The sequence below is a fragment of the Meriones unguiculatus genome, chromosome 3 (genome assembly GCF_030254825.1).
Source record: "Meriones unguiculatus strain TT.TT164.6M chromosome 3, Bangor_MerUng_6.1, whole genome shotgun sequence".
Classification (NCBI taxonomy): domain Eukaryota; kingdom Metazoa; phylum Chordata; class Mammalia; order Rodentia; family Muridae; genus Meriones; species Meriones unguiculatus.
Genome location: NC_083351.1, coordinates 140,600,300 through 140,626,439, shown reverse-complemented (window position 1 = coordinate 140,626,439; position 26,140 = coordinate 140,600,300). Strand labels below are relative to the sequence as shown.

The 26,140-nt window shown below is 45.6% G+C and overlaps 1 protein-coding gene across 11 annotated transcripts in view; it reads left to right on the top strand.

Annotated features, from left to right (window-relative positions):
- Positions 1-26,140, top strand: part of Apbb2 (amyloid beta precursor protein binding family B member 2) — a 308,714-nt gene that overhangs the window by 8,300 nt on the left and 274,274 nt on the right. Inside the window, exon 1 of one of the 11 annotated variants that reach the window (XM_060380672.1) lies at positions 5,854-5,968. The exons of the other annotated variants lie outside the window; for them this stretch is intronic. The gene's annotated coding sequence lies outside the window, so the exon portion shown is untranslated. Of the gene's footprint in view, positions 1-5,853; positions 5,969-26,140 lie in introns of those variants that run through there. 11 annotated transcript variants of the gene reach the window in all.

Here is a 26,140-nt window from a genome sequence, read left to right as displayed (position 1 = left end):
ACATGGGTCTGAGGATTTCAGGAGTTAACGGAGGATAAGGGCTTAAGACCACCGCTCGGCAGGCAGCAAGACCTTAACCATTATCGCTGCTTTTGGTTTAACCAAAGTTTGCCTTTTGACCAAAAGAGTTCAACTCTGGGGAACCCTTACCACTGCCCCCTTGCATGTACTTTGGAATAAGAACTGGCTCTGTGTCTCTCCTGTTCCCTTTTTCATTATTTCCCACTGTTTTAGGACTTTCAGTAGCCTTGTCTTTCATCCCCCCTTTCCCAGGGACCCGAATTTATGCCCTTGCCAAGCCTTCCCCTAGAGGACTGCGAGTGATATTTATGATTTTCCTTAGCTCTATCTATTTTGGGAATGGTGAGAAAGCGGGAAGCAGGTCAGGGGGAGCCGTTGCATTGCTTCCTGATTGTCATTGCTTCCTCCGCCATGAGATTCAGAAGTGGGAGGCGGTGGTAGTGCCCGCCGGTGACTCTTCCCTCTGCACCCACCAGCTCATCCTCCAAGCTAAGCGCCTACTACTTCCAAAATATCCAGTAATTGGGTCACAACATTATCTGCCTGCCAGGAATCATTTCTGAAAATCAAAGCAAAGATGCAGACTTCTATCACTGAGAGTTGAAACATCTCCACCCTCTGCTTTACGGCTATTCCAAAAATAGAAACAGAGGAAAGCCAAGTTGTCATCTCAGTCAGGTGGCTGTGTCTTTGTGGCCTAGAACTGCGCCTTATGTTTACTTTTGCTAAAAGTATTTGGGGCCCTTTTACAGGGAGATGAGCCTTTGTGGACGCCTCTCAAGGGATCAGACTAACTGTTAAGTTTACATAATGCGAGTTTCAGGTTTTGCATGCTTATCAACAGACTATAGTGAATGTAAAAAAACTAAGTGTCTTAGTTACTGTTCTATTGCTGTGAAGAGACACCATGATCCAAGCCGCTTACTAAAGAAAACATTTAATTGGGGGCTTGCTTTAGGTGTAGAGGGTTAGTTTATTATCATTATGGTGGGGAGGAGCATGGTAGCAGACAGGCAGGCAGAGCTCTGGGTCAGTAGCTAAGAGCATACATCTTATCTGCAAGATGGAGGCGGAGAAATAGGTGGGAAGACACAGAGAGACAGAGACAGACAGACAGAAATAGTCATGTACTGGGCCTGGTATAGGCTTTTGAAGCCTCAAAGTCCACCCCCAGGACATACTTCCTCCAACAAGGCCATACCTCCTAATCCTTCCCAAACAATCCCACCAACTGGGGACTAAGTATTAAAATATATGAGCCTATAGAGGCCATTCTCATTCAGACCACCACACTAAGGTACCTTATTTCTAATTTCTTCCCCATGACTCTTGTCTTCTCTTGATTGAATGAGAGTAATTACCTTTTAGCGTGTGTCTCTGTTTGGCTTCCCGGAAGCTGGGTGCTCATCCCAATGCCTTGTGTTGAACGTGACCGGCACGGCCACTCTGCCTGCTCGGAACTCTCGTTTATAAAGAAAACCCGACAGTCAGCTCAAGAACATGTTAGGTGTGGTAGGGTCTCAAGTCTCAGCTCAGTGCTCCGGCCACCTACATCTCTGCTGTTGAAGGCACCACTTGTCTCCAGCCCCTGCGTGGAGCCCTGCCATTCCCCACAGCCTCCAGTTTCTTCCTGCTACCATCGCCTCTCCTTTCAGAGTTTGCAGTCATTCTCCGAGTCTCCTGCTCATTTCTCCTCTGTGCTTTTTTCTGAAATCCTCTGCAGGTATGGACAGGCCCATTCTGCTCCTCCTGGGACTCCTTGCTGCCCGTAGGCTGAAAGTCCAGTTGCTTGGCACTGCACCCAACATCCTTGGTGACCTGCCTTCCCTCTCATGCCCCGGGCTTGCACGCTACTGTTTGTACAATGTACTGTGCATTCTCTGGCATTAGACAGAGGGCTTCTGTTGGCTGCGTCCATCCCTAGTGGACTGTTTTTCATCTGTCTGAGGTCAGTCCTCCTGCAGGAAGTCACTTACTCAGTGCCTGCCTCTTTGTGCATCAGAGTCGCCCCAGGGCTTGTGAAAACACATCTTGCTGGCCCTAGCCCCAGAGTTCCCTGTTCTGCCGTGTGGCTTGATTAAAGTCTGCCTTTGTAATGATTTCACAGGTAGCATCTGTGCTGCTGGACTGCGGACACAACTGGAGAGCCACTGGTGGACGTGGTCACCCAGATCAGGGCCAGGAGTTCTTCTCCTTGCTCCCACTGTGGGATTCGCACACCCAGAGTCCTTTACCCTCATCTTCATCTGTACTTCTTCCTGGCTTCTGTTCTATCTGTGGATCCTTGGGAGAGAGTTCTGAGTTCCTCTGTATTTGAGTTCCCAGTGTTGGAAAGAACACATCTTCTGCATCTGTTGTTTCTGTTTCATCTTCCAGCCCTACCTCCTCCTTCTTCTCTTCCTCCCCCCCTCTTCTCTTCCTCTTCCACCTCTTCCTCCTCGAAATTTACAGGCAATATACTGTGATGTTAATGAGGTCAGTATGAGTCTACATTTACATCATTTTTTTCCCCTGTTCTAAGTTGTGGTTTGGAGAGAACTCATTTACTGTTTCTAGATGATCGTTTCCTTGTACTTCTTCAGTGTGACTAATGTACAAATAAAATGTGTTCAAAAGAAATGCAGGGGACATTTAATTTAGCAAATAAAATAGCATACAAATAGGCCTTTTATTTAAAAACAAAACCACCAGATCACACTGAATTGAAATTAAGTCATATTTAGCTGAGGCCGTATAACGAAATGTTTAAGTCATCATTTCTGCAGGTGAGAGGGAGGGCTACTGTAGTATCTCCCTTACTTGTTCGAGCGTTTTTGTTTGTTGAGCACATAGTCTTTTGATAGAAGGCCCTTTAAGCTGGTGTGGAGATTTATAAGATACTGTGCTGTCTTTGATGTAGGGCATGTTGGGGGTCACCTTTTGGTGTTCATAGTTTCATCGGTAAAAGAACAATTTTATTAGAATATAAAAGAAAAACCGCAGGGCAGGCAAGCTGTCTGCCTGGAGAAGAGGAGCAGCTGTGCCATTTAAGCTGGCACACAGGTCAGACACATGGCCGACAGGCAGCCACATGGCGGGGAGGGAGGCTTTAGGGAAAGCAAGGAAGCCCACACTTTTGGGGAAAAGCCCAAAGTGTTAAGAAAAGCAGGCTTTGAAAGATCAAAAGGGAAAAATTAACCTTGTTTTGAATGATTTCAGAAAGGTGGTTCAACTTGGGATCCTACGTGGCTGAGGCCTCTAAGCCTCTGCGCTAGAGGTGGAGATCCTGGGAAGGGCAAGTACAGTATTTCATTAAAGAACTGATTCCACCCATCTTTTTAGCCTGGCTTCGGGTGAGCCCACCTTTAGCCAATGTGATTAAACTAGTCCACTTGAGGTGTTGGGTCGTCAGCCAAGCCAGAGGTTCTGTTTTCTTGACTAGGAATTGTTTTCTACTCTGACATCTTGGTAGGAGATGCTGTGAAATAGAAGTGTGCTGAGATCCTAGGGCCTCGAGTCCCTTTAGATCAGGTGGTGTGAGATGGTGACATCGCGCTACGTCCTACGTGACAGGAAATGACGGCCGCGTCAAGGGCCTGGCTTGTTCATACAACACGATACCATGTGTAATGAATACACACAGAGGAAAGAACGTACAGGCAAACCCAAATGCAAAAAGCAGCGTGGCATGAAGAGGAGCCATTTCAGGCTAGGAGAAGGGTTCAGAAGGGCCTCACAAACATGGCTTCCGGGATGCCTGATCCACTTACAGGGTTGCACACCGGTTGTTCTCACCTTGTGGTGGTGCCTGCTGCCTGGGTCTCCGCTCTAACGCTGCTTCCTTGATTTCTAAAGTCGGCTGTTAGACACATGCTTGTTAGAAACAGAATGATAGTCTGAGTGTCATGGGCAAGGCAGTTCTCTTTGTGAAAAGGGTCACCAGAACGCAGCTACACGTGGCCAAGATAGTTTCTGTCTTCGATCCGGGACGAAGGGGTTGGCTGCATCTCACCTGTGGGGGCTCAGCTGCACAGTCTGATGAGTTTGGTTGAGCAATGGAAAGGGAAAGGGGAAGAAGGATTCAGGAGACTCAAGTCCTTGCTGGGCTAATTGTCTTTGACAGAAGACACCCATTTCTCGTATGTTTTTGCCTTACTTGGTTTAACAGTTTGTAGGTTTTGACTTGAATTGTGGAAATTATCATGGCATTTCATCTTTTGGGTATGCACACAGTGCTGTGGATGCCACGGACTAGGGAGAAGGCAGAGAGGAGGTGGCTGAGCTATGGGCTTCCAAGGGTGAGGGTTAAATTTGAGAGAAGTGATCTTTGCCCCTGTTCTGTGTTTTTCTGCACCCCCTTCTCTCTCTTTTTCCTCCTCTTTTTCTCTCTTCCTCTTTCTCATCCTCCCTCCTTTCTCTGTGCCTGTACCCCACTTCTTCAGAGCTGCATAGAGAAGGCTAGCTTGAGCTCAACTACTCGTGATCTTCAGACCTTAGCTTACTGTGTGCCAAGATCACAGGTAATCAGCTAGTATGTATCACACTCAGCTATAAGTACTGGCTTTTGGATTTGCTTTTTGTTGAAGTATATTTAGTCTTGGTCTTTCTTGAAGTTACAGAGTACAGGTGATCTAGGTCAGCCATTTTGAAGCGATTTCTTTCCTGATACCTTACGGTTCTTTGGCATAGCAAACAGATGGGGATGGGGAAGGGTGAGCTTGCCAAAAATGTTTATTTGTGAGGAGTGCCGGGGTGAGTCTTTAAAAAAATATGTTAAGGTATGGTAGTTAAAAAAAAAAAGAGAGCCTGGTACCTATAAGTCATCTCAGCACTTGGGAGGCTGAGGCAGGAGGATCAAGAGTTACAGGACAGCATGGGCTACATGGTAATCATAGAACATTGGGCTCAGTTATCAGGCTGGTGAAGAAGTCCCTTACCCGTGCTGCATTCTGTTCTGCGGAGAGTAGTTTCCAGAAAGATGCAGCTGGATTTTATGTAGAAAAGAATAAAAGGAGCGGGAGGGGGAAGGAACAAGCAGAGAAACAGTCTAAGCAGGTCAGGGAGGAGCAGGTCAGGGATGAAGGAGCAGGGCAGGGAGGAGCAGAGCAAAGAGGAACAGGGCAGAGAGGAGCAGCAGCAGGGCAGGAAGGAAGGAGTGGGGCAGGGAGGAGCGGGTTATGGAGGAGCAGGGCAAAGAGGAGCAGCAGGGCAGGGAGGAAAGAATGGGACAGGGAGGAGCAGGGCAGGGAGGAAGGAGCAGGGTAGGGAAGGCTCTTTGAGTTCAGGTCTTTGGATTTGGGTGGGTTATACTCTTGGGCCTGCAGCTGAAATATGTTTTCATGCTGCGTGCTTCTGCAGTGACAAGGAATCTGCCAGGGAAGGTGTGGGTGGCGGAGACTGCTACAGTGGACAGGGTCCCCATGTCCCAAAGCTCTGAGGAAAGTCCCATTGCCTTCATATTTAATGTCCTCCACTGATTTGGGCAGAAAAAAGAACATGAGCAATGGTGCAATGAAACGGAACTGCTGCTGGATGTAGCAATGGGGTCAGTGTCATTTTCTAAAAATGACTCCTCCTCCCAGGACTTGAGGTTCTTTCTACTAAAATAAATACAGGAAGTCCTGCATTCCATCCACTTGTGTATCATTGTCTCACAGATCCAAGTCATCTCCTGCTGTGGCTAGTTTTAGTTCCCTGTAAATCACCTCACTCTACCAGGCCTATGTCCTGCCTGCTTTTTTTTTTTTTTTTTTAAATAAGGTGTGGAGTTCCGTTGAAAATTTTATCTTTTTTTTTTTTTTTTTCCCCTCCTCTTGGTTCTGAGGACATGGGAATTGCAAGGAAGAAACAATTAAAATCACAGCAACAAACAGATCTCGGAGCTCATTGATTTGTGGCATTGCTGTCTTTATTCCTATAAGAAAGCAGGATTTTCTTTCAATGGGATTGTGCTGTTTCCTTTTGAGAGGTAAGAGATGGATGGATGGCCACATTCAGAGTTTGTATAAATTTTGCTTAACATTTGTTTTTGGCTGAACATTTCTGGAGGTATTGCCTTCCTTCTGCAGCACTGACTATTAAACAATACTGCGATGTCTTGCCAAGAACCGTTTCCGGCTATCAGAGCGAAACTTAAGGCAGCTTTAATTTATTTGTGTAATAGGAGAGCTGGGTGGGTGCAACTTTTCATTAAAGCACCTTTATTTTTCCTTCATGTTGACCTTGAGATTAATTTCAAAGTCCCTGGCCTCGTGCCGTTTTGATAGAAGCTTATGTGAAAGAATATGATGTGGTTTCCCCATGTGACTGTCCCAAGGTGATGTGACTGCTAACAGTTTCTGTAAAGCCAAGGATAGGAGAGAGTGGAGAGACTCAGAAATGAGCTCTGTTGTTAGGATAGTGGATGGTTTTGGTGCCTCTCTGTCTCTTTCTTCCTTCCCAGGCTTTTGTATTTCTTTTGGAGATGAGGAAAGGCGTAAAATTATCACATCATGTGTCCCTCCCTGTTTCATTTGAAAGGTGTGTTCTCGGGACTGTATCTCAGAGACTAATTGGGAATCAAAGAGCAAGAATTATGCTAGGTGAAATAAGCCAAGCAGAAAAGGCTTATGATTTTACTAACCTCCTGGAATAGTCGGTTCACGGAGGCAGAAGCTAGACCCGAGGTTGGCAGGGCTGACAGAAGAAGCATTCAGAGGATGGGTGCTGGTGCTGGTTGCCCAGCAGTATGAATTACTTAATTCCATATACTACTGCACTCACAAATGGGTGAAACACTTACAGTTCTGGGGAGGAATTAACTTGTCCTGGACTGAAGCTCCCATGAGCCTGTACAAACTCAGGGCGGCCTGCATCTGGGCCTGAGACTCTGAGTCCTGGGGAGGGGACAGATGCCACTCACTTGTCACTAGAGCTTGGCACCACATTTTTGTCTTGTCAGAAGCTTTCTTGTGCATGAGAGTCATACTCGTCCAGACTAGTTTGGGGTTGTGGATTGAATGTGATCTCATGGGGCACATTTTGGTTGTACTGTTACTGAGGTACAAGTTGGGTAAAAGTGACCCTTCATTGGCTTACCCTCAAAAACCATGACAGTTTCCTATTTTATTCTGTCAAGTGCACCCTCAGAGCCCAGGCTGCCTAACCTTTCGCCCACGGTTTTCCAAGGAAGCTGTAGGCTTTAGGTGGAGCTGGATCTGGGTTTAAACCGGAGGTGCAGCTCCACCTGTCCCATAGATGGCACCATGCTGGTGGGCGCGTTTGCTGTGGTACCGTGATGGCTGATGACTCTAGAGTAGCCATCAGCATGAACAGCATGCTCAGCTTCTCTTTTGAGTATTATTATTATTTTTTTATTGTTCAAATGGTCATCAGGTGGATCAATCTTTATGAATTGATTGCACTTTTGTAACTGGGATACTAATGGTGGTCCTTGATCCAATTTATCCTTATGTAGGATTATGACAAACGGACAGTTCTCTCTATCTCTTCCTAAAGGTTTATTTATTATTGTTTTATGTGTATGAATGTTTTGCCTGAATACCTGCTTGTGTACCACTTTTTTGTTGTGCCTGTCCGTGGAGGCCAGAAGAGGGCATCAGATTCCCTGGAACTGGAGTTACAGATGGTTTTGAGCTGCCGTGTGGGTGCTGGGAATCAAACCTGCGTCCTGTGGACGAGCAACGAGTGCTCTTATTCCTGTCAGGATTCTCCAGCCACAGGGAAGATCTTTGTAAAAAGGCTCATGGTAGGAGGTTTGTAATATGCTTTGTTTTCAGCTGCCCGCTTTGGGGCGGAGTATAGCTTGATAGGCTTGGAGGACTGATCCTGGGTCTTCACGCTTCCAAGAGGCAAGTACTTTATTCACAAAGCCATCTTCCTAGCCCTGGTTGGATTTTGAAACAAAGAAAATTTCTCCAGCCTGTGAAAGGCAATATATACTTTTAAAAGCTGTAGTCAGTGTTGTGATGTTTTCTCTAGAAACAAATCAAGGATGTCTGTAATCACAGAACATTGTATCCCGAGGACATGCTCAGCATAGTGACAGAACAGGAGCCCTGGCCGCCGGGGGAGAATGGCTGGCAGCCTCAAAGTGTTCTATAAATTTAATATGGTCTGGAACTTGCATTTCCTGTGGAATGGCAGTAAGAGTTTATTTGCTAAACTATTGTATGTTTTCTCCAGAGGAAAGCTGTTGCTTCAATTACTTATTTATTTATTTTAAATGGAGGTCATATTGTTTCTTCCAGAAACGACTTTAGTTGCCCTTTAAAATAACCTGTTAGTACTTTCATTTGTATTGAGTGAAGATAATTAGGGGAATGCAAGTTGCAGGTTGGCTTGAGAATTTGATTTTAGAAAGTGTGCAGACCCCATGATGTCTCCTTTGCCTGGTGGCTGCCCTGGCTTTCAGAGTCCCTGTGAAGTTTTCTGTGACTTTGGCAGTTCGTGTCATTCAGGTGATGTTTGACTCTTGTTGTTTTTCTGTTCGCTACTATGAGGTCAGCTTACAGAATTTTTTTCAAAGACGGTTCCTGGATAGTGGTTTGGTGAATAATTATACATGCCAAGGAATTTCCCCCAAATCTGTTTAAGTGGTCAAAGTCCGAGTTAACCTGTTGTAGAAATATTTTCTTGTTTTTCTGGTGTCCAGAGAGCACCAGACTGCCAAGTTGATGGTGAATGTGTTTCTTGCAGTTCACTGTACTAAGGATGTCCAGCAGATGTGCAGGCGTGACACTGACTCCTCAAAGGACAGGAAAGCTCTCTCATTAAGAAAAAAATTGAGCCATGCCCATTTATTTAAATAATGGAGTAGTTTGTTTTCCTCTTTCCTTGAGGGCTGATGTTTATCAGGATGACAACAATTGAAAAGTTGCTATTTTCCGTGCTGTGTGTCAGTGACTGTCACACCTGGTTCATTCTAGGGCATTAACAGTGCCGAAATGCCGTGACTGGTCCTCCAGGGTTGCCACCTCTTCTGAAGAAGAGTGGGCACGTTGGTGAAGTTCATCATCGGTGTCCACAGAGCTGGGACCATCACAGGCAGGTTAATTGAGTGAAGAGTAATCAACCTCTTTTGAGGCAGGGTCTCACTATGAAGCCCTGACTAGCTTTCCTATGTGGACCAGGCTGGCCTCAAACTCCACCAAGGTCTACTTGCTGCTGCCTCTCAAGCGCCGGGATTAGTGGTGTGCTCTGTGCCCGCCACCCTCTCATTTGATGAGCAGCTCAAAGGTCTAGAAAGCCGGCAGAATGGTCTGCTTCCGCTCCAGCTCCATAGTTTGGCTTCTGTACGGATAGCGTCAGGTGTCCATACATCCTGAAGAAGCAAGATGAAAATGCAGGAGAGAAAATTCCGAGATCTTTTTCTCGGGATATAGTACATTCAAAGAAGATAGCTCACCGGACAGGACAAAATGAAGAACTTAAAGGTCGGATTGGGGGAGGTGAGACGTGTGTTCTCACGGCACTAGGAAGGCTGTCCTTCCTTTCTGTTGCTGCGAGGAGACACCACAACCAAGGCAACTTGTAAAAGCATGTGTGAAGCTGGGCTTACAGATTTAGAGAGTTCGAGTCCGTGATGGTGGAGTGAAGGCATGGGGACAGCTTCTGAAAGCTCATACCTTACACAGGAGGCAGAGAGCACCCTGGGAATGGGGTCTCGAAGCCCTCCCACACTGACACACGTCCTCAACAAGGCCGCATCTCCTAATCCTTCTGTCTTAGTGTTCTGTTGTTTCAAAGAGATACCACGACCAGTGCAACTCTTACCAAGGAAAGGATTTCACTGGGGCTGGCCTACAGTTTCAGAGGTTTAGTCCATTATCATCATGGCGGGAAGCATGGCAGCATGTAGGCAGACATGGTGCTGGAGAATTAGTGAAGTGTTCTACATCTGGATCCCCAGGCAGCAGGAAGAGAGGAATTCTGGGCTTGGGATGGATTCTTTGACACCTCAAAGCCCACTCCCAGTGACACATTTTTCCAACAAGGCCACGCCTCCTAAGCCTTGCAAACAGTGTCACTCTCTATGAGCCTAGGGGACCCATTTTCATTCAAACCACCACATTCCCAAACAGTTACACCAGCTGGGACCAAGTATGACAAAGGGACATGCGGACTTGTGGCAAGTCATGGTTGACAACTTGATTGTATCTGGACTCACGTAAAACCCAAGCAGCTGGACATACGTCAGAGGGACTTTCTTGATTGGATCAGTTGAGGTCAGAAGATTAGTGTCTGACGGCAGCCCACCTAAAAGAACAGGGAAGGAGGAAGCTTTTGCCTCTTGCCCACTTGCTTTCACTATCGCTGGCAAGTTCATCTATCCGGCTGCTAAGGCATGTCTTCAATGATATTAAAACCTACTTTTTAAAGATTCCAGCATTGACTGTAGGCCACTTGAGACACCCAGCCTCATCGACTGAACAACTACAGGACTCTTTTGGCCTTTTCATCAGGAGACAGCCATTATTGGATTAGCCAGAGCACAGCCTTTAAGCCACTCTAACAAATCCCCCCCACACGTATGTATGTATATACATAAAACACACAGGTACGCATATACACACGTGTATATATTCATTATATGTCGTTATGTTCCTCCGGAGGATCCTAATACAGAGGCAGGAGGATTGCAAGTTCCAGGGTTTTAAGACCTTGTCTTAAAAAATAAGAGGGGGAGTGATTGTGAGAACCCTGGTATTGAACTCTGGTTTCCACATGCAGGTGGACACACGTGCATCCATATGTAGACATGCATACATAAACACACACTAAAAAAAATACACATTTAGTCTGAGTGATTATATGCTGCCGTTACAGAATGTTACCGGCTACTCGTCACTGATGAGGATTTACAAGTGTCCCCTATTAGAAGGAAGAGTGGGGCATAGTGAATGAGAAGGCTGAAAGTGTGGAACTTGAAATATTTCTAGTGTATCAGTTGGCTTTCATTATATGGTAATTCTCATGGTAAAGACAGTTTCTTATTTACTCAAAGCAGGTTATGTTTTGTTTTCTGATTTATAGTGAGGCCCCAGAATCTCAAGCCTTTAACACAGGGATGTGAGGACCAGCAGATCTTAACTCTAAGAGGTTAACTGATTAGAGAAACAGACTCACTTCTCTGCACCCCCGAGCCCATTTTTATAGAGTGTTTGAGATGTGTTGAATTATATCTCTCCCAAGAAAACCCCTGGAAATCTGTTCCAGTCTTTCTTTGCTGTCTCTGAGCCTGACCTCATTTGGAAAAAGTATTGTAGAGATGTAAAACAGGTAAGATGAGGCTTGAAGTTGTCATAACTGGTGTCCAGGTGTAGAGGAGGAAACTGAGACATAGACACACGGAAGAGACAGAGACACTGCAGGTGGATGGCCTTGTGGAGATGGAGATGAAGACAAATGAGGCAGGCCACTGTGAAGTCAGGGAGGAGCTTCCCCTGAGGGCCTGGAGGAAGGGCATCCCTGTCAGCCTCTGCACAGAAGCCACTCACTCCTGAAAGGCCCTGGAACAGGAATCCACCCTCATAGGGCCGCTAAGCACTTAGTTTTTTTGAAAGGGCAAGAGTGTGCCCTATGGCATTTTAGAATTCACTCCGTTCCTTCTGCTGGACCTCAGAGGGGAGCATGTCTGGAAGGCTCTGAACACAATTCTTAAAAGAACTGACCTTGATTGGTGGTGGGGTTTTTGAACTCTCCCGCTGCCCACACATTTTCAAGATGGTGACAATGTCAGGATCTTCCTCTGTGGGGTAGCCTAATGATTGACTGAGTTAAGATACATACAGTGCCTAGGATACAGAAAACTTCCTGGATGTCTTTATATTACCAAAAGGATTCAGAAGGTCTCAGATTTGTGGCTTCTCATGTTTTGATATAAACTAAGAGTGGGGAATTCGGGTGTGAATCAGATGTGGCTCTTTCTCACTGAGGATTTGAGGTCAAGTCAGCAGGGATTTGCAAACTTAGTGAAATGATGCTTGAATTAAAAATATGGAGGTAGAAAGTAGAGGAGCATTGTCCTTTGGATTATAAAGATTGAGTAGGAGTTGGCCAGGCAGGCAGCAAAGAAGGGCTATAGTGTCAGGAAGGGAAGGAATGGTCTCTGCAAATAGAAAACAACAGTGACCACAATACAGGGACTGACAGTTTCGAACCCTGCTGCTGCCTGGGCATTTCAGGCCTATATATTTTCCTATTTTAAATAGGGATGAAAGGCTTTGCTGTGGAGGTGGGGGTCAGTGTGGTTAGATAAAGAGACTAACTTGAAATACGTAGATCAGTGCTTGGCCACAGTAAAGTACCAGCTCAGAAGATATTGGCTGTAGGGCTGTAGCTGTTAGGAGAAGACCAGCGTTAGAATACCATAGTCCACACTCACAGCTGGCTTGGACGCATGTTGCCTCCAAGATCCTCAGCCCAGACACTCCCCTCCACGATTTGAGTGTTGGTATTAGGAAGCGAAGAAAGTTTGCAAATGCGTAACGTGTAAGCACAGGAAAGAGTATTAAAACGGGCCAGACATTGGCACAGGGTGAGCGCAGATTGCTGATTAGGCAAAATAAAAAAAATAAACCAACATGTTGAGCCAACATGATTTTGTTTGTAAGTCTGGCGAACCACCTGTATTTTTAAGCAATCAATTTAAAGATGGTTTTGGTGTGTTGTTAATTGTCTACTGATTATCCAGTGATATCGTTCCGTGTTCAGAACCAATGTAATTATAGACTAGATGCACCACAGCAAGTCAGCAACGGAGTCGGGACAGGGGGCTCGCTAGCCTGTGTCCAGAGGTGGAGAGAGAGGAGAGGGCTGGCCTTGGGAGTTGGCAAGCCACAGTGGCATGTGCATGACCTTAGCCACGATCCCATCTCAGGTTATTTTTATTTTTGAAGAGGTTGGTCACTTCCAGTTGTGACCGTGTGCTTTAATCCTAAAAGGAAAGATGTGTTCCCGTGATAAGACTCAGACAAAAGAGGAAATCAAAAGTGACCACCACTGGGAACTACAACATTTGGAGCAAATAATTGTTAGCAGTTGGGGCAGCCTGTAGTTCTCCTCAGACTTTCGATCCCTCCCTCCCCCAGAACATAAAATACAGTTGAGAATTTCTCAACTTCAGGGGCAGCTAAGGCAGTACTGGGCACATAGCTTGAGCAGGGACTCTTTTGGGGGAAGGCGCCAAATGAAAACCACAAAGCAGCAGGAACACAATCAAAGTCTTGCCTTAATTTTTTTTTTTTTTTGAGACAAAGTTTTAGGTAGGCAGGCTGACTTTTAGCTCACCCTAGTAAACTTAGTCATGCTCAGCTTTGAACTCGCCAGAACCTGTAGGATTGTCACAGTCACGGGGGGTGGGGGGGTATCCAATGCCCTTGATCTTCCTGCCTTCAACTCCTGTGTGCTGGGAGTGTAGGTGGTATAGGTGTATACCAGCATGCCTGGCTGTGATTGATTATTCTTGAATTAGCTTATGATGTTGGTGATAGGCAGCAGCTGGGCAGGGAGGGTCCATTTGTTCAACCAGCCAGCTGGGCATCTAGCAGACGTTTTGTGCAACGCTGGCCTCCATTGTTGAGTCTGGAGATGTAGCTAGCCACAGTGTATAGCTGATAGCACCTGGTGCACACACTGAGCTGAAAAGCTGGACCAAGAGGACATGGGATGAGGGGTGAACTAGGAAGAGGGGAAACATTTCATTTTATTATTTTATTTTAAGAGAGGGTCTCATTTTGTAGCCCAGGCTGGCCTTGAATTCAAGATCCCTTCCAAGTGCACACCACTTCATTGGGTTTCTTAAAAGTGGCACTTGAGTGAACACTTAAAGGAGGTGAAGAGGACACCCTGGGCCCAGGACAGTCTAGGCAACAGGCTGAGGAACTGGTTGGGTGAAAGAGGGGGGTAGGTGAGGTTGAGAAATCAGAAAGGAGGGGGGGAGGTAAGCTGGTAAATGAGCTTTCAGGACTGTCAAAGCTGTTGAGAGAGCCTTGACTTTGATACAAGGGAGGATGTGAAGCCATTGAGGGCCCAGTAAGGGCAGCATCCTGAACTTTACTAGGGTCATCTGGCACCTTTGGGGAGAAGAGAAAGGGCTTGACAAGGGGACCAGCGGAGACACTATGGCACTCTGGCTTCAGAGATGCTGAAGACTTAGATAAGGGTGGTGGCAGTGGACGTGGTGAGAAATGGTTGCATGTTGAATCTTAGTTCCAAGTGGAGCACACAGGGTTTGTGCGTGGGTTGGATACGGAGTGGGGCCGAAAGAGTGAAGGGGAGGAGTCAGAGTTTTAGCCCAGTGGCTGGAAGCAGACAGCTTCTCTGGATGCAGAGGGAGTGGAACAGGTGTTGGGGTCTTGGTGGAGGTTTGGGTGAGGCAGTTGGACCTTTGGACTCTGAGGCTTTCAGGTGAGGACTGGCTGGGAGTATGGAAACCGTTGAAGGAAGAAGTGATACAAGAGACCAGCCCAAGACTCTCTAAAAGGTGGGCTTGGGCAGGCCTGAAGCAGGGCCAGCGCTGTTGTAGATGGCTTGGTTCCCTTCACCTACTGTTGTTGTGGTCCCTAGCAGTGGTTTCATCCCGGAGTGTCACAAACACAGTTTCACTTAATCGTGCACGTGTGCATGAGTGTGCTCTTAATTTCCTTCACCCTGCTCAGACTCCTCCATTCTACCCATGGCCTGTACTCAGACAGTTGTAGTGGTAGTGACAGTGGTTCTGTATCCAGCCGGGGCCCTAGGAGACCCGCAGAAGCAATGATAGAGAAAACTGCAGCCTCCACAAGGAGCGTGTGAAGCTCACTGATGAAGGCAGCCCCGGGGAGTGCAGGTTTCCATGTGGCAGACACGGGAATACCAGGGGAGGCCCGTGGCTTAAGGGAAGAACTCAGGCCATGTGGCCCTGCAGGCCTTGCTTCAAAGCCTAGCTCTGTCACTTATGGGGACTACAGACTTGCCATCCAATGCCTCATGCCCCTGTTTGCTTCCCTTATGGACTGGAGCTTTCTTAGATAGTGGCTGGTGGCTTCAAGAGGATGAGATAGAATGCGTCTGAGAAGGGGCTGGCAAGATGGTACAGCCCGTAGAGGCACTTGCTAACAAGTCTGAGAGACCTCATGTTGATCCCTGGGACCAACGTGGTGAAAAGCGAGAACTGACTTCTATAAGTTGTCCTCTGACCACTACAAGAGTACTGTGGCACCTCCTCACAATAAATGAGTGAGTGTAATTAATGAGAAAGTGCTGAAGGAGGTCTGTCACAGCCTATGGACCAATTCCATCTGCTCTTTTTTGGGAATCTTTATCATCTTTTCCTATGAAGAATGATTATTTGAACACACACTGGTATCTAGGTAGGAGTGGACTGTTCAGCCTTATAAAACAGCGCATACCCAGTGTTCCTTTGCTGGTCGCTGTGATTAAGTACCAGGCAGCTTCCGGGAGACGTTGGCTTTGGCTCACAGTGGGGTGCAGCGTGGTGGCTGTTGTGTCGTGGTCCGTGGCAGTGGGGAATTGCCATGCTTCTGGTTCACGTTGTGGTGGATCAGTTAGCAGAGGCGGAACCAGGGTTGGAACTGGGTCACATCACCCTCAGTGGCTTGGCCCTCGTGGTCTGTGTCCACCAGGTAGGCCCCACGTTGGATACCTCACGAGAGTATCACTAGCAGCCGAAGACCAAGACTTCAAGCAGGTGAGCGGTGGTAGCAGGGGTTTCACATATTAATCACAATGACTGATTCCTGCTTTTAGAAATTTCAAGTCTAGACTCTCAGCAGTCAGGGTCCACCGAGAACAGGCTCACTGCCAAGCCCACCTCTGGAGATTTGGTGATCTTCTGGAAAAGCCAGAGTTAATCATCTTCCATCTTCAGAAATTTCACAGCCTCAGGAGAATGTAACACCCTACAGACTCATCCCTTCGTCAGGTGGTGCGGTTTTGGGTATCACCATCTCTCCCCACCTTTCTTCCTCCGTTCCTCTCTCCCTTCCTCCCTCCCTCCTTCTATCACCTATCTATCTATCTATCTATCTATCTATCTATCTATCTATCTATCTATCTATCTATCTATCTATCTTCTATTTGAGACAGAGTTTTACTATATAGCCTTGGTTGGTGTAGAACCTACTATTGCAGATTGGCCTCAAACTCACAGAGATCCTCCTGCTACTGCCTCCCAAGTACTGGGATCAAAGGTGTATGCCACCTGTTTAGTCCACACAATGCTTTTTGACTAGATGTGCTCAGCTTGGGGTGTACAAACAGGTTCCTAATTGCAAATGGTAGGATGAAGGGTTAAAAATAAGTAGGGGAACAGATATCACCTGGTTCATTATTTCTGATGCCCAGCTCTGCAAAGGTTCAGTGCAGGATGTTGTCTTGGGGCCTTGTGGAGGGAAATGCAAGATTTCCGGCCTCCTCACACCTGGTCATCCGGTCTGGTGATGGTGTACTGATCACGCTGAGCATCTGCCAGGGTTGGGCAAGGCTGTAGGTTGGCACAGTGTCTGCAGCCTCTTGCACACTTCTGCGGTTCTCGGAGCCAGAAGAGTCTGGGGATGGGTAGGGTAGGGTGACTGAGTCAGGACATTTATCTGTCTATCTGAGGCTCCTTGGCTGATCACCCCACTTGGCCAGGCGACTTGGCAGGAACTATCCACATACATTAAAAAAAAAAATTTTTTTTTTAAACAATGTGGTGTATATTTAAGGCATTCAAGATGCTGTATGGGAGACACAAATAGTGAGGTGGTTACTATAGCGAAGCAGGTTAATTCCCTCATATCACATAGCTATGCAGTTTTAAGTTCTGCCTTTGTGCTAAGAACAGCTTTAAAAAAATCTCTCCAACAGGAGTCCCAAGGACAGCGCTATGGTGTCTTCCATGCGCTGCATCTGTAGGCTTGCTCAGAGGTGTATCTGCTCCATACCCAACCCCCATTTCTTCTTCTTGTTTCTTATTTTGTCTCTCTGTATATTGAGTACCAGGCAGCTTCCGGGAGACGTTGGCTTTGGCTCACAGTGGGGTGCAGCATGGTGGCTGTTGTGTCGTGGTCCGTGGCAGTGGGGAATTGCCATGCTTCTGGTTCATGTTGTGGTGGATCAGTTAGCAGAGGCGGAACCAGGGTTGGAACTGGGTCACATCACCCTCAGTGGCTTGGCCCTCGTGGTCTGTGTCCACCAGGTAGGCTCCACCCACAAATGCTATCCTGTAATGATTGTCTTTGTGGTTGGCTTGTTTCATGTAGTATGACTTCTTTCAGGTTTTATCTGCATTGTGGCAAATGGCAGCATCTCATTTTTTTAAAGGCCAACTGCTATTCTGAGTGTATATGCAGTTTCTTTATCAGTAGGCTTAGGTTATTTCCATTAGTTGGTTATTATTTCCATTAGAGTGATGGTGCAGTGAGTGCTGGGATGCAGATGTCTTTATGGATTGGGAATTTTGTTTCCTTGTGAACCATTTGGAAGGTTTTTTTTTTTCCCCCATCTCCTTCTTCCTTTTCTTTTTAAAGTCAGGATCTCGCTGTGTAGCCCTGGCTGGCTTGGAACTCACTATGTAGACCAAACTAGCTTTAAACTTGCAGTGGTCCTCCTACAGATGTGTGCCATCAAGCCCAACTTAGATTTGGAGATCCTGTGGATCAAGTGCCCCGTACTGAAATTCTTGGGATCAGAACTGTTTGTGATTTTAGAATAGGGTCATATATGTGATTAGAATATGGTCATATATATATGTGATTTTAGAATATGGTCATACACACACACACACACACACACACACACACACACACACACACGATACCCTGAAGACAGGCCTGTCTCCAAACACATTTCTTTTATTATATATTTACTTCTATGCATGCACTGTGAATGTACTTGTCACCTGAAGTTCGACATGGAATTTTCCACTTGCCTTATCATGTTGGTATCGGAAGGAGGATGTTTAACCACTCTAAAATTTCCTCAAGAACTTCCAGACTGTTTTTCATAACAGTTGCAACAATCCACGTTCCTAAAGCTACAGGAGTGGCCTTCTCCCAAGCCCTCACTGACATTTGTTTTTTTTTTTTTTTTTTTCTTTACTTGATGAGAACAGCCCGCCTAGGGATGCACATGTCCATTTCCATAAGAATCTGAGTGAAGTACCTTTCCACACACCTGCTGGGCATCTTCTGTCTTTAGAGAGCTGTCTATTTGTTAGTGGAATTATTTGTTTTTCTCAAATTGGGTTCTTTATGAATTTTGCGTATTAACAGCTTATCAGATAATTGGATTGTGAATATTTTTCCCACTTAGCAAGTTACTGTTTTGTTTTGTTTCATTTGCTGTGCATAGGCTATTTAGTGTGACATGAATGTATTTATTTTGCCTTTTGTAGCCTGAGCTTTTGAAGCAAGAGACACAAAAATGTTGCCAGTGCTGATGTCTAGAAGCTTCTATGTGCTTTCTTCTAGACTTTTTCTCGCTTCAGGCTTAATACTTCCATCTCTTATCTACTTTGAGTTAATTTTTGTGTCTATTGTCAGATAAGGGTCCAGTGTCATTCTCTGGCCTGAAGAAATCCCAGCATCGCTGATGACTCATTTTTCCCTATTGTGTCCTCTTGGCCTCCCTGTCAAAAGTAATTGGCCATATTAGATGCTGCTGCTTCATCTCTAGTTTCATCTCTGTCTCCATCTCCTTCTTTCTCTTCATCCTTCCTGATAAGAGGGCAGAAAGTTGTTCGTTGGGGAATGTGGGCAAGGGAGGAAAACACAGCTATAAGTTGGTCCCCTCAACTCTTCACCCTGGTTGTCTGGTCTGCTGGCCAGCATATCTCGTCAGTCTGAGCAACGGCGTTTGGGCACCGCCAATGCCTGTAACCTCTTGGGTATGGCCTGACTCTCCAGGGACAGTTCTCTAGATCCAGAGAAGATGCTGCCATCTTTTACAGAAAGAAGGAGACCTGTGAGGGGAATGCAAGGAAGGGTCAAGGGGAAGCAGGTCATGCCCGACCGAGGCTCTGTGATTGTCTTAGTCTAACCCCTCTCTCTTCTCTCTTTCTTTTTTTTTTCTGGTCATACAAGGATTTAACTCAGAGCCTCACATGTGATAGGCAGGCGTTCTATCGCTGAGCTACATCATCAGCCTTTTTATCATGACATGGTTTTGCAAAGTTACTCAGCCTGGCCTTACATTCCCTTGGTAGCTCAGCAGTCATTGGACTTGTGATCCTCCTGCCTCAACTTTCTGAGTGGTTGGCAGAACAAGCCTACGTACCTGGGCTGGTGTTGACGCTCTCTCTCTTTGTCTCTGTCTCTCTCTCCCTCGTGTGTGTGATATTTCTGAAGTGAGATTGTGTTTATATTAGTTAACACTGTTTTGGGAGGGGCATTTGTGTTAATATATTGCTCTAGGGAAAAGGGAATGTTATTTATCTGCCTTCTGGTAAGAGGAGGTGGGGAGGCCGTGCTGGGTATCCAGCCTTGGCCCTTGCAAGCACCCTAGCATTTAGTACTGTTTTTGTTTTGTTTTCTTTTGTTTTTAATCTGGGTCTCATTCTGTGGACTTAGGCTGGCCTCAAACTCATGGCAATGGTCCTGTTTCAGCCTCCCTAAGGAGACTTCACAACCGCTGTGAATGAAGGCCTTTTTTTGTTTTCTCTTTTTGTCAAGTTGACACAAATGTCGATATAGCTAAGAAGAAGAAAATACAATTGAGAAAATACCTCCCTAAGAGTGGCCTGTAGGCAAGTATAGGGCATACACTCGATTAGTGATTGATTCGGGAAGCCCAGCCCATTGTGGGTGGTGCCCCACATGCCATCTGGTGGTGGTGCCCTGGACACATGGTCCTGAGGACATTAAGAAAGCCAAGAGGAACAGGCCAGTAAACAGCATTTCCTCATGGCTTCTGCTTCAGCTCCTGCCTCTGGGTTCCTGCCCTAAGTATTCTGTCCTGACCTCCCTGTGTGATGGTGTCTGACCTGGGAGTTATAAGATGAAGTAAACCATATCTTCTCCGAGTTGCTTTTGGTCATGATGTTTTACCCCAGCGGTAGAAATCCCAGCTGAGACAACCACCATGTGGTTTTGTTGTTTTGAGTCATGGTCTCGCTCTGTAGCCTGGGTTGGCCTCTGACTCACCATGATCTTCCCACTTCAGCTCCCAGAGTGCTGGGATGAGTACAGGTCATGATACCTGACTCTCAGTGCTTATAAAGTTAAGATAAAGCACACGCTCCTTAAACGTATGGCTCGATGCCTTTCTTTCGTTATGTGTACACCCGTGTGACCGTTAAGTCAGTATGGTGCAGCTCTTCACTTGTCCCATCCCAGAGCCCATCATCTTCATCATCGAAGATCAGCTTTCCACCTTTCAAACTTCTTCTAAATGGAATCACACCACACATAGTCTTTGTATCCTCTTCTCAGTCATCCATAGTTGTGGAGTTAACAGTCTCTTCTTCTTCACTGTTTGTAACACTCCGTTATGTGAATATATTTCAAATTAGCCACATTATGGTTGACATTCAGTTTCCCAGTTTTGGCCGTTGCGGGTGATTTGCTGTGAGAGTCTGGCACTTGCCTTGAGTCAACACTCACACCCATGTCGGCTAGATAAACTCTTAGGAGTCGCACTGCTGAGTCGGAAGACATACATGGGTTGTTTGCTTTAATAAAGTTGTCCAAAGTAGTTTGTCCGAGTTTACACCCTGCCGGTTGGGTACGTCCTACGACAGTCTGTCTCCTCTGTGGTTATATAAGCACTGCCATCCCTTCAGGATATCTCTTAGCTGCTCTACCCAAAATGCCGTAGAGAGCTGACCTTATTTCTCATGTCTCTGCAGCCTGAGGCATCTAGGAGCCCTGGAAGATTAGAGATCTGCTTTATGCCTCATAGCTGACTGTCTTTGACTCATAAGTGGCTGTTTTCTCACATGAAGAAAAGGATGAGAACACTCCAGGAGTGTCTGTTCAAGGATACCAGTTCTCTTCATGGAAGGCCCATTCTTAGACTGCAGTCTTCTCCCAACAGCCATGTCTCCCGTTACCATTGTTTTGGGGTGGGGTCGTGGTTAGGATCACACACGTTTGGTGGGCAATGACACAGACACCCAAGTCTGTAAGTAGGGGCCAACACTGGAGGGCCTCTGCTCCTTAACAGCCTTTTGCTACACCTGCTTAACATCGGTTGGAACAGCAATAGCCAGTCTTTGAAATGGCTCTAGAGTAGTGGTTGTCAGCCTGTGGGTCACCATCCTGCTAGGGGTTGAATGACCCTTTCACAGTGGTCACCTAAGACCATTGGAAAATGCAGGTATTTGCATTACAGATCATAACCGTAGCAAAATTACAGTTAATGAGGTAGTAGCAAAAATTACTTTATAGTCGAGGCTCACCACAACATGAGGAACTGTATTAAAGGATCGCAGCATTAGGAAGGTTGAGAACCACTGCTATAGAGTCCATTTTCTTTTTCTTTCACACAGAAGTTTCCATTTCCCCCCTCAGTTTGGGATAGCAAGGGCTGCATGCATAAGTCTGTAGCTGGGTCTTTCCCCCTAGTTTTCTTTTCTCTAAGCTAGCCTCTCAATGTCCCCCAGGAATGTAGAGGTACATAATTATAACCATTAGTCACAATTTATAGACACTCAGTGAGAATTAAATGGATCTCTAACTTGTCACTGCCTTTAATATATATCTAAACTTGTTTGCATACATACATGTTGGAAAGAGTTAAAGAGTAATGGTTTTCTATTGACTTGGTGATATTTGATGTGTCTGTGCTCTTGTGCATGTGAATACATAGCTACATATAGACAAATGCATCTGTCATTCTCATCTGCTCTATGGTATAGTTTGGATTGCAAAAGAGGTGGATACGCAAACAGACAATTTCATGTCATAGAAATGAACATGCTAAGGCTCAGTTTAGATTTTAAGATTGTGATTGTTACTAATAACTTTTGGAAGGCATCGTGCAATGTCCATGCATATAAGTCAGTGTGTTTCCCGTTTAACTAATGAGGATGACTCCCACAGGCTCACATGTTTGAATACTGGGTCATCAGTTGCTGGAACTGTTTGGGAAGGATTGGGAGGTGTGGTCTTGTTGGAGAAGGTGTGTCATGGGGGATGGGTTTTGTGGCTTCAAAGGCTTGTGCCATTCCCAGTGTGCTTTCTGCTCTCTGTGTATGGCTTAGGATGTGAGCTCTCAGCTTCTGCTCCAGTGTCGTGTTCCCGTCATGATGGTGATGAACCTATAACCCTCTGGAGCTGTAAGTCCCAAATAAAAGCCCCCCACCCCACTTTTTTTTTATAAGTTTTCTTGGCCGTTATGCTCTATGACAGCAACAGAAGAGTGACCGATATAGCGACCATGTGGAATATTACCATCTTGTGGTCTCTGCAGAGCTGAATGTCTTGTTCAGGAAAACATGGACCATACATTCTAACTTCATAGCACGTGGCCATTGAATAAAATTACAGCTTATGTGTGTTTAGCTTCTGTTGGGCGGGTGCTGAGCTTACCCCAGTAGTGTCCTAGATAATAGGGCCTGGTGGTACAAACCTTGCGATGTTATTGTTGTTTTTCTCAAAATAGCCTCTTGTTTTCCATGTTCTAAGACTGGCTCTGGCTTTAGCGTAAGGTACAATAATATATTAGAGAGCACAAAATGGTCATGCGAAGCAGTCCCTTGAAATCCCAATTTGGCAGGTGTCACATTGTAATGTTTTGAAGGTGAAGAGCCACCTCCTGAGATGTTGTTTTGTTCTATTATATCATCGCCACTTCAGCAGCCAGATTTCTAGTTGAAACTCATCTTTGACCTCATTTCTTCTCCGTGGTTATTTGAATGCAGATACTTGAAATAGCCTGAAAGCAAAAGGGTAAAATTCAAAATACCATTGTGGCAGGGTGATGCCTCTGTGGGTGCAGAGAATCTTTTATCTTAGTTAGGGAACCAAGTCCTTTGCGCCTGTGTATATCGAGTATCTGTTTATATTTTTAACGGTTCTCTTGGTCACACACAGTGACACCGAGAGCCTGAGGGTCTGCCTGTCCAGGAGGTCTGGCTTCTCGTCCCCGATCCATCACTGCCTGGTTTTACCTCAAACAGACTTCTCAGTTAGTCCTTACCTGACGGGATTCAGTGAAGACCTACAGAGTGAAGTGTAGGTCTTCATGACAGTGTGAAGACAGTAGCATTTATTAGTGATAATGGTAATTGTGGCATTCTGTGTACTGTCTGCGGGACATTATTTTAAAATGACCCGAAGATTTGAACGCCAGCGTTGATATTGATAGGGTTCTCCAGGATCACAGGGAATCTTTTGAGAAGGGTGAAGTTGTTGCATAGTGGAGGCATGAGGCTTTGATGCTTCTTAGATTCTGCTTAATGGCAAGCAGGGAGCCTGTGGTGGGCATGCACACACACCCCGCAAAGCTGCTGCATACCAGACAAGTGAATAACATACTAATTGTTATCCTTACCTTGGAGAAAGTCTGGTAGAATTGTAGCTCCAGGCAGTACTGGGTAAGACCTGGCTTTTTAAGCTGGCCAAGAAGCAATTACTATTTTTAGTTCAATTTCTGCCCTTAAAAAAAAAAAAAAAAAAAAAAAGCAGTCTATGCGCCTTGCTACTCCTGGATGGTTTTATGCATTTTAATTAGTGCTATCTTACTGCATTTGTGCCCCGAGGCTGATTTAGTGAAAGATGTAATTTCAGAAAGCTGATGAAATTAGATAGGCCTGCCTGGGGAGACTGCTGCTCATGTTTATGATTGTAAAATATTTTGGTTCCATCTACGACAGGTCGTTGCTGTGCTGTAAATACACCGCCTGTGTGCTAGATCCGTTTGTCTTAGAGTGTTACAAGTGCTCCTAGGGTACTAAAACATTAGTAATTGCTTTCTGGCAGGGGCAGGGGGGGATGATTTTTGTTTTGGTGTCTCATCGTGGTCTCATGCAAAAGATATGCAAAAAGAGGAAAGCAGTCCCCCCCCCCCCCCGCACACGACATGCACCCCTCCCCCAGCTTCCGACCACAGGGCATGGGAAATCCATTTCAAACCACTTGCCAGAACTGAATGCAGTTAAAGTGTCGGGGTAAAGTGAGAGGTAATCCTAGGAGAAAAGATGATGCCCGGCGTGGTGGTACATGCTTGTAATGCTAGCACTTAGGCGGCCGAGGCGGGAAACATACAAATTCAAGGCCAGTCAGGGGCTGTCTAGCAAGACACTGTCTCAAATAGCCTGCCGCTTCCCCTCCACCCTCCCAAATGGAAAAAAAAAATGTTTAGTTGAGTGTTGACCTAGTTAATAAAGAGAAAAGTGTTATTTATAATGATTAAATGTAGAGCAATTTTCTCTTCAAGATGAACCAAAGATTAACATATAAGAAGCTGTACAGCACTGAATTGTAATTATTATTATTTTATTATCATCATTATCTTTCCTGCCTTAAATATTATATTCTTAATAATAACCTCTCCGTGGTAGAATCCAAGGATCTAATCCAAAGCATTATGGGGAAGTAATAGAGAGGATTATCAAGAAAGAAAGTGAGCAGGGTATGATGGTACAGCCGTTGGGTTGCTGACACAGGAGGGGAGTCCAGCCTAGACTAAATAGCAAATTTCAGGCCCGCCTGTGCTACATAGGGAAAATGTTTCATGGAAAACCAAACCTAACCAAAAAAATGACAAATAGCACAACAAAACAGAAGTGAAGGAAAGAAAAAGGTGATTTTATTATTGTTATTATTATTTTTGGTAGCTTTGCACACATTACTTTTTATTTTCCCAAGTCAGTAGCTGAGTGCATGTTAGATGCCTCACACATTCTGGTGCTATAACAGTATGCACCCCTTTTTCCTGGGACTCCTGATGACGATATAAAGGTACATTTGTTATATCTGGGTTTGCTTACCTGCTGAGATGGATAACCCTTTCTGCTCTTTCAGAACCCCCGTCCTGTGATTTCCTGTTTCCTATCAGATTTAGGCTTCAAAGTTAAAATGCAACAAGTCCCTGCTCCCAATAAAGTTACAATCCGGTGGTGTCTGTACGTTTCTAGTTTGTTTTGACTTTATTAAAATGTAATGGCAATCACTGGAAATTGTGGAGCTAATAATTGAGAATTGGCTTGCTTCATTCATTCATTCATTCATTCATTCATTCATTATTTATAGGGCTGGAGGTTGAGCCCGTGGACTCACGGATGTTAGGTGAGGGCTCTCTCTACTGTTGAGTTACACGCATCCATGTCTCTGACTTAAGCTTGAAAAAGGTTCACTGTTCTGTGGAGAACATCGTGAAAGTAGGGCCACCATTAGAAGGCAGGTGAGGTGAAGGTCATGGGCTCGGGTCTGGTAGAAGTGACTGAGTGCCCACAAGCCGTGTGCTCAGGCAGCTGGAAGAACGGAGCTACCGCCCAGAGTGTGTACTGCTACCTAGTTTTTGACAATTCGTCACAAGCTAGGTATGTAAACTGACGACATGACCGTTCATAGTGTGGATGACAGGAAGGTTTCTAATGTAGATATGAGGGAGAGAACTGCCAGAGGCATCTGGAAGAGCAGAGGAGAGAGAGAAAGTCGTAGACTGAACATGGCCCGTAAGACCAGGCCTGGCTAGGGAGAAACAGGAGCAGAGGAGAGAGAGATACACACACAGAGACACAGAGACAGCACGACCCAGGCTGGCCTTGAAATCGTGGCAGTTTTCCTGCCTCAGCCTCCCATGTGCTGGGATTATAGATATGAGCCTGACTTGGAAACTTTAAATAAAGCCAGCTGTGTTAAATATTTACTTGTTTAAAATCTTGGGAGATTTATCTCTAGAGAATGTCAATATGGCAGTTATTCTGCATTACATTTCTCGGGCCAACATTTAATTGATACTATATTTCATGAAGGTTCTTGCAGGTTTATTGCTGTTGTGTTTGGAGTTGTGGTTTTGTGCTATAATCCAGAGGCACAAGATCCTTGATCTGTTTCCACTGTAATTGTGAATGCTTTGAGCTGACAGGTTCAAGCAGGACTGTTATCCACGGCCACTATGGATAGAAGAGTATTTTGGTAGAGTAGGTCTCGGAATACGTCTGTCTGTGGATGATGCTGTCTTTCTTAATGATGGTCTGCGAATTGGGTCT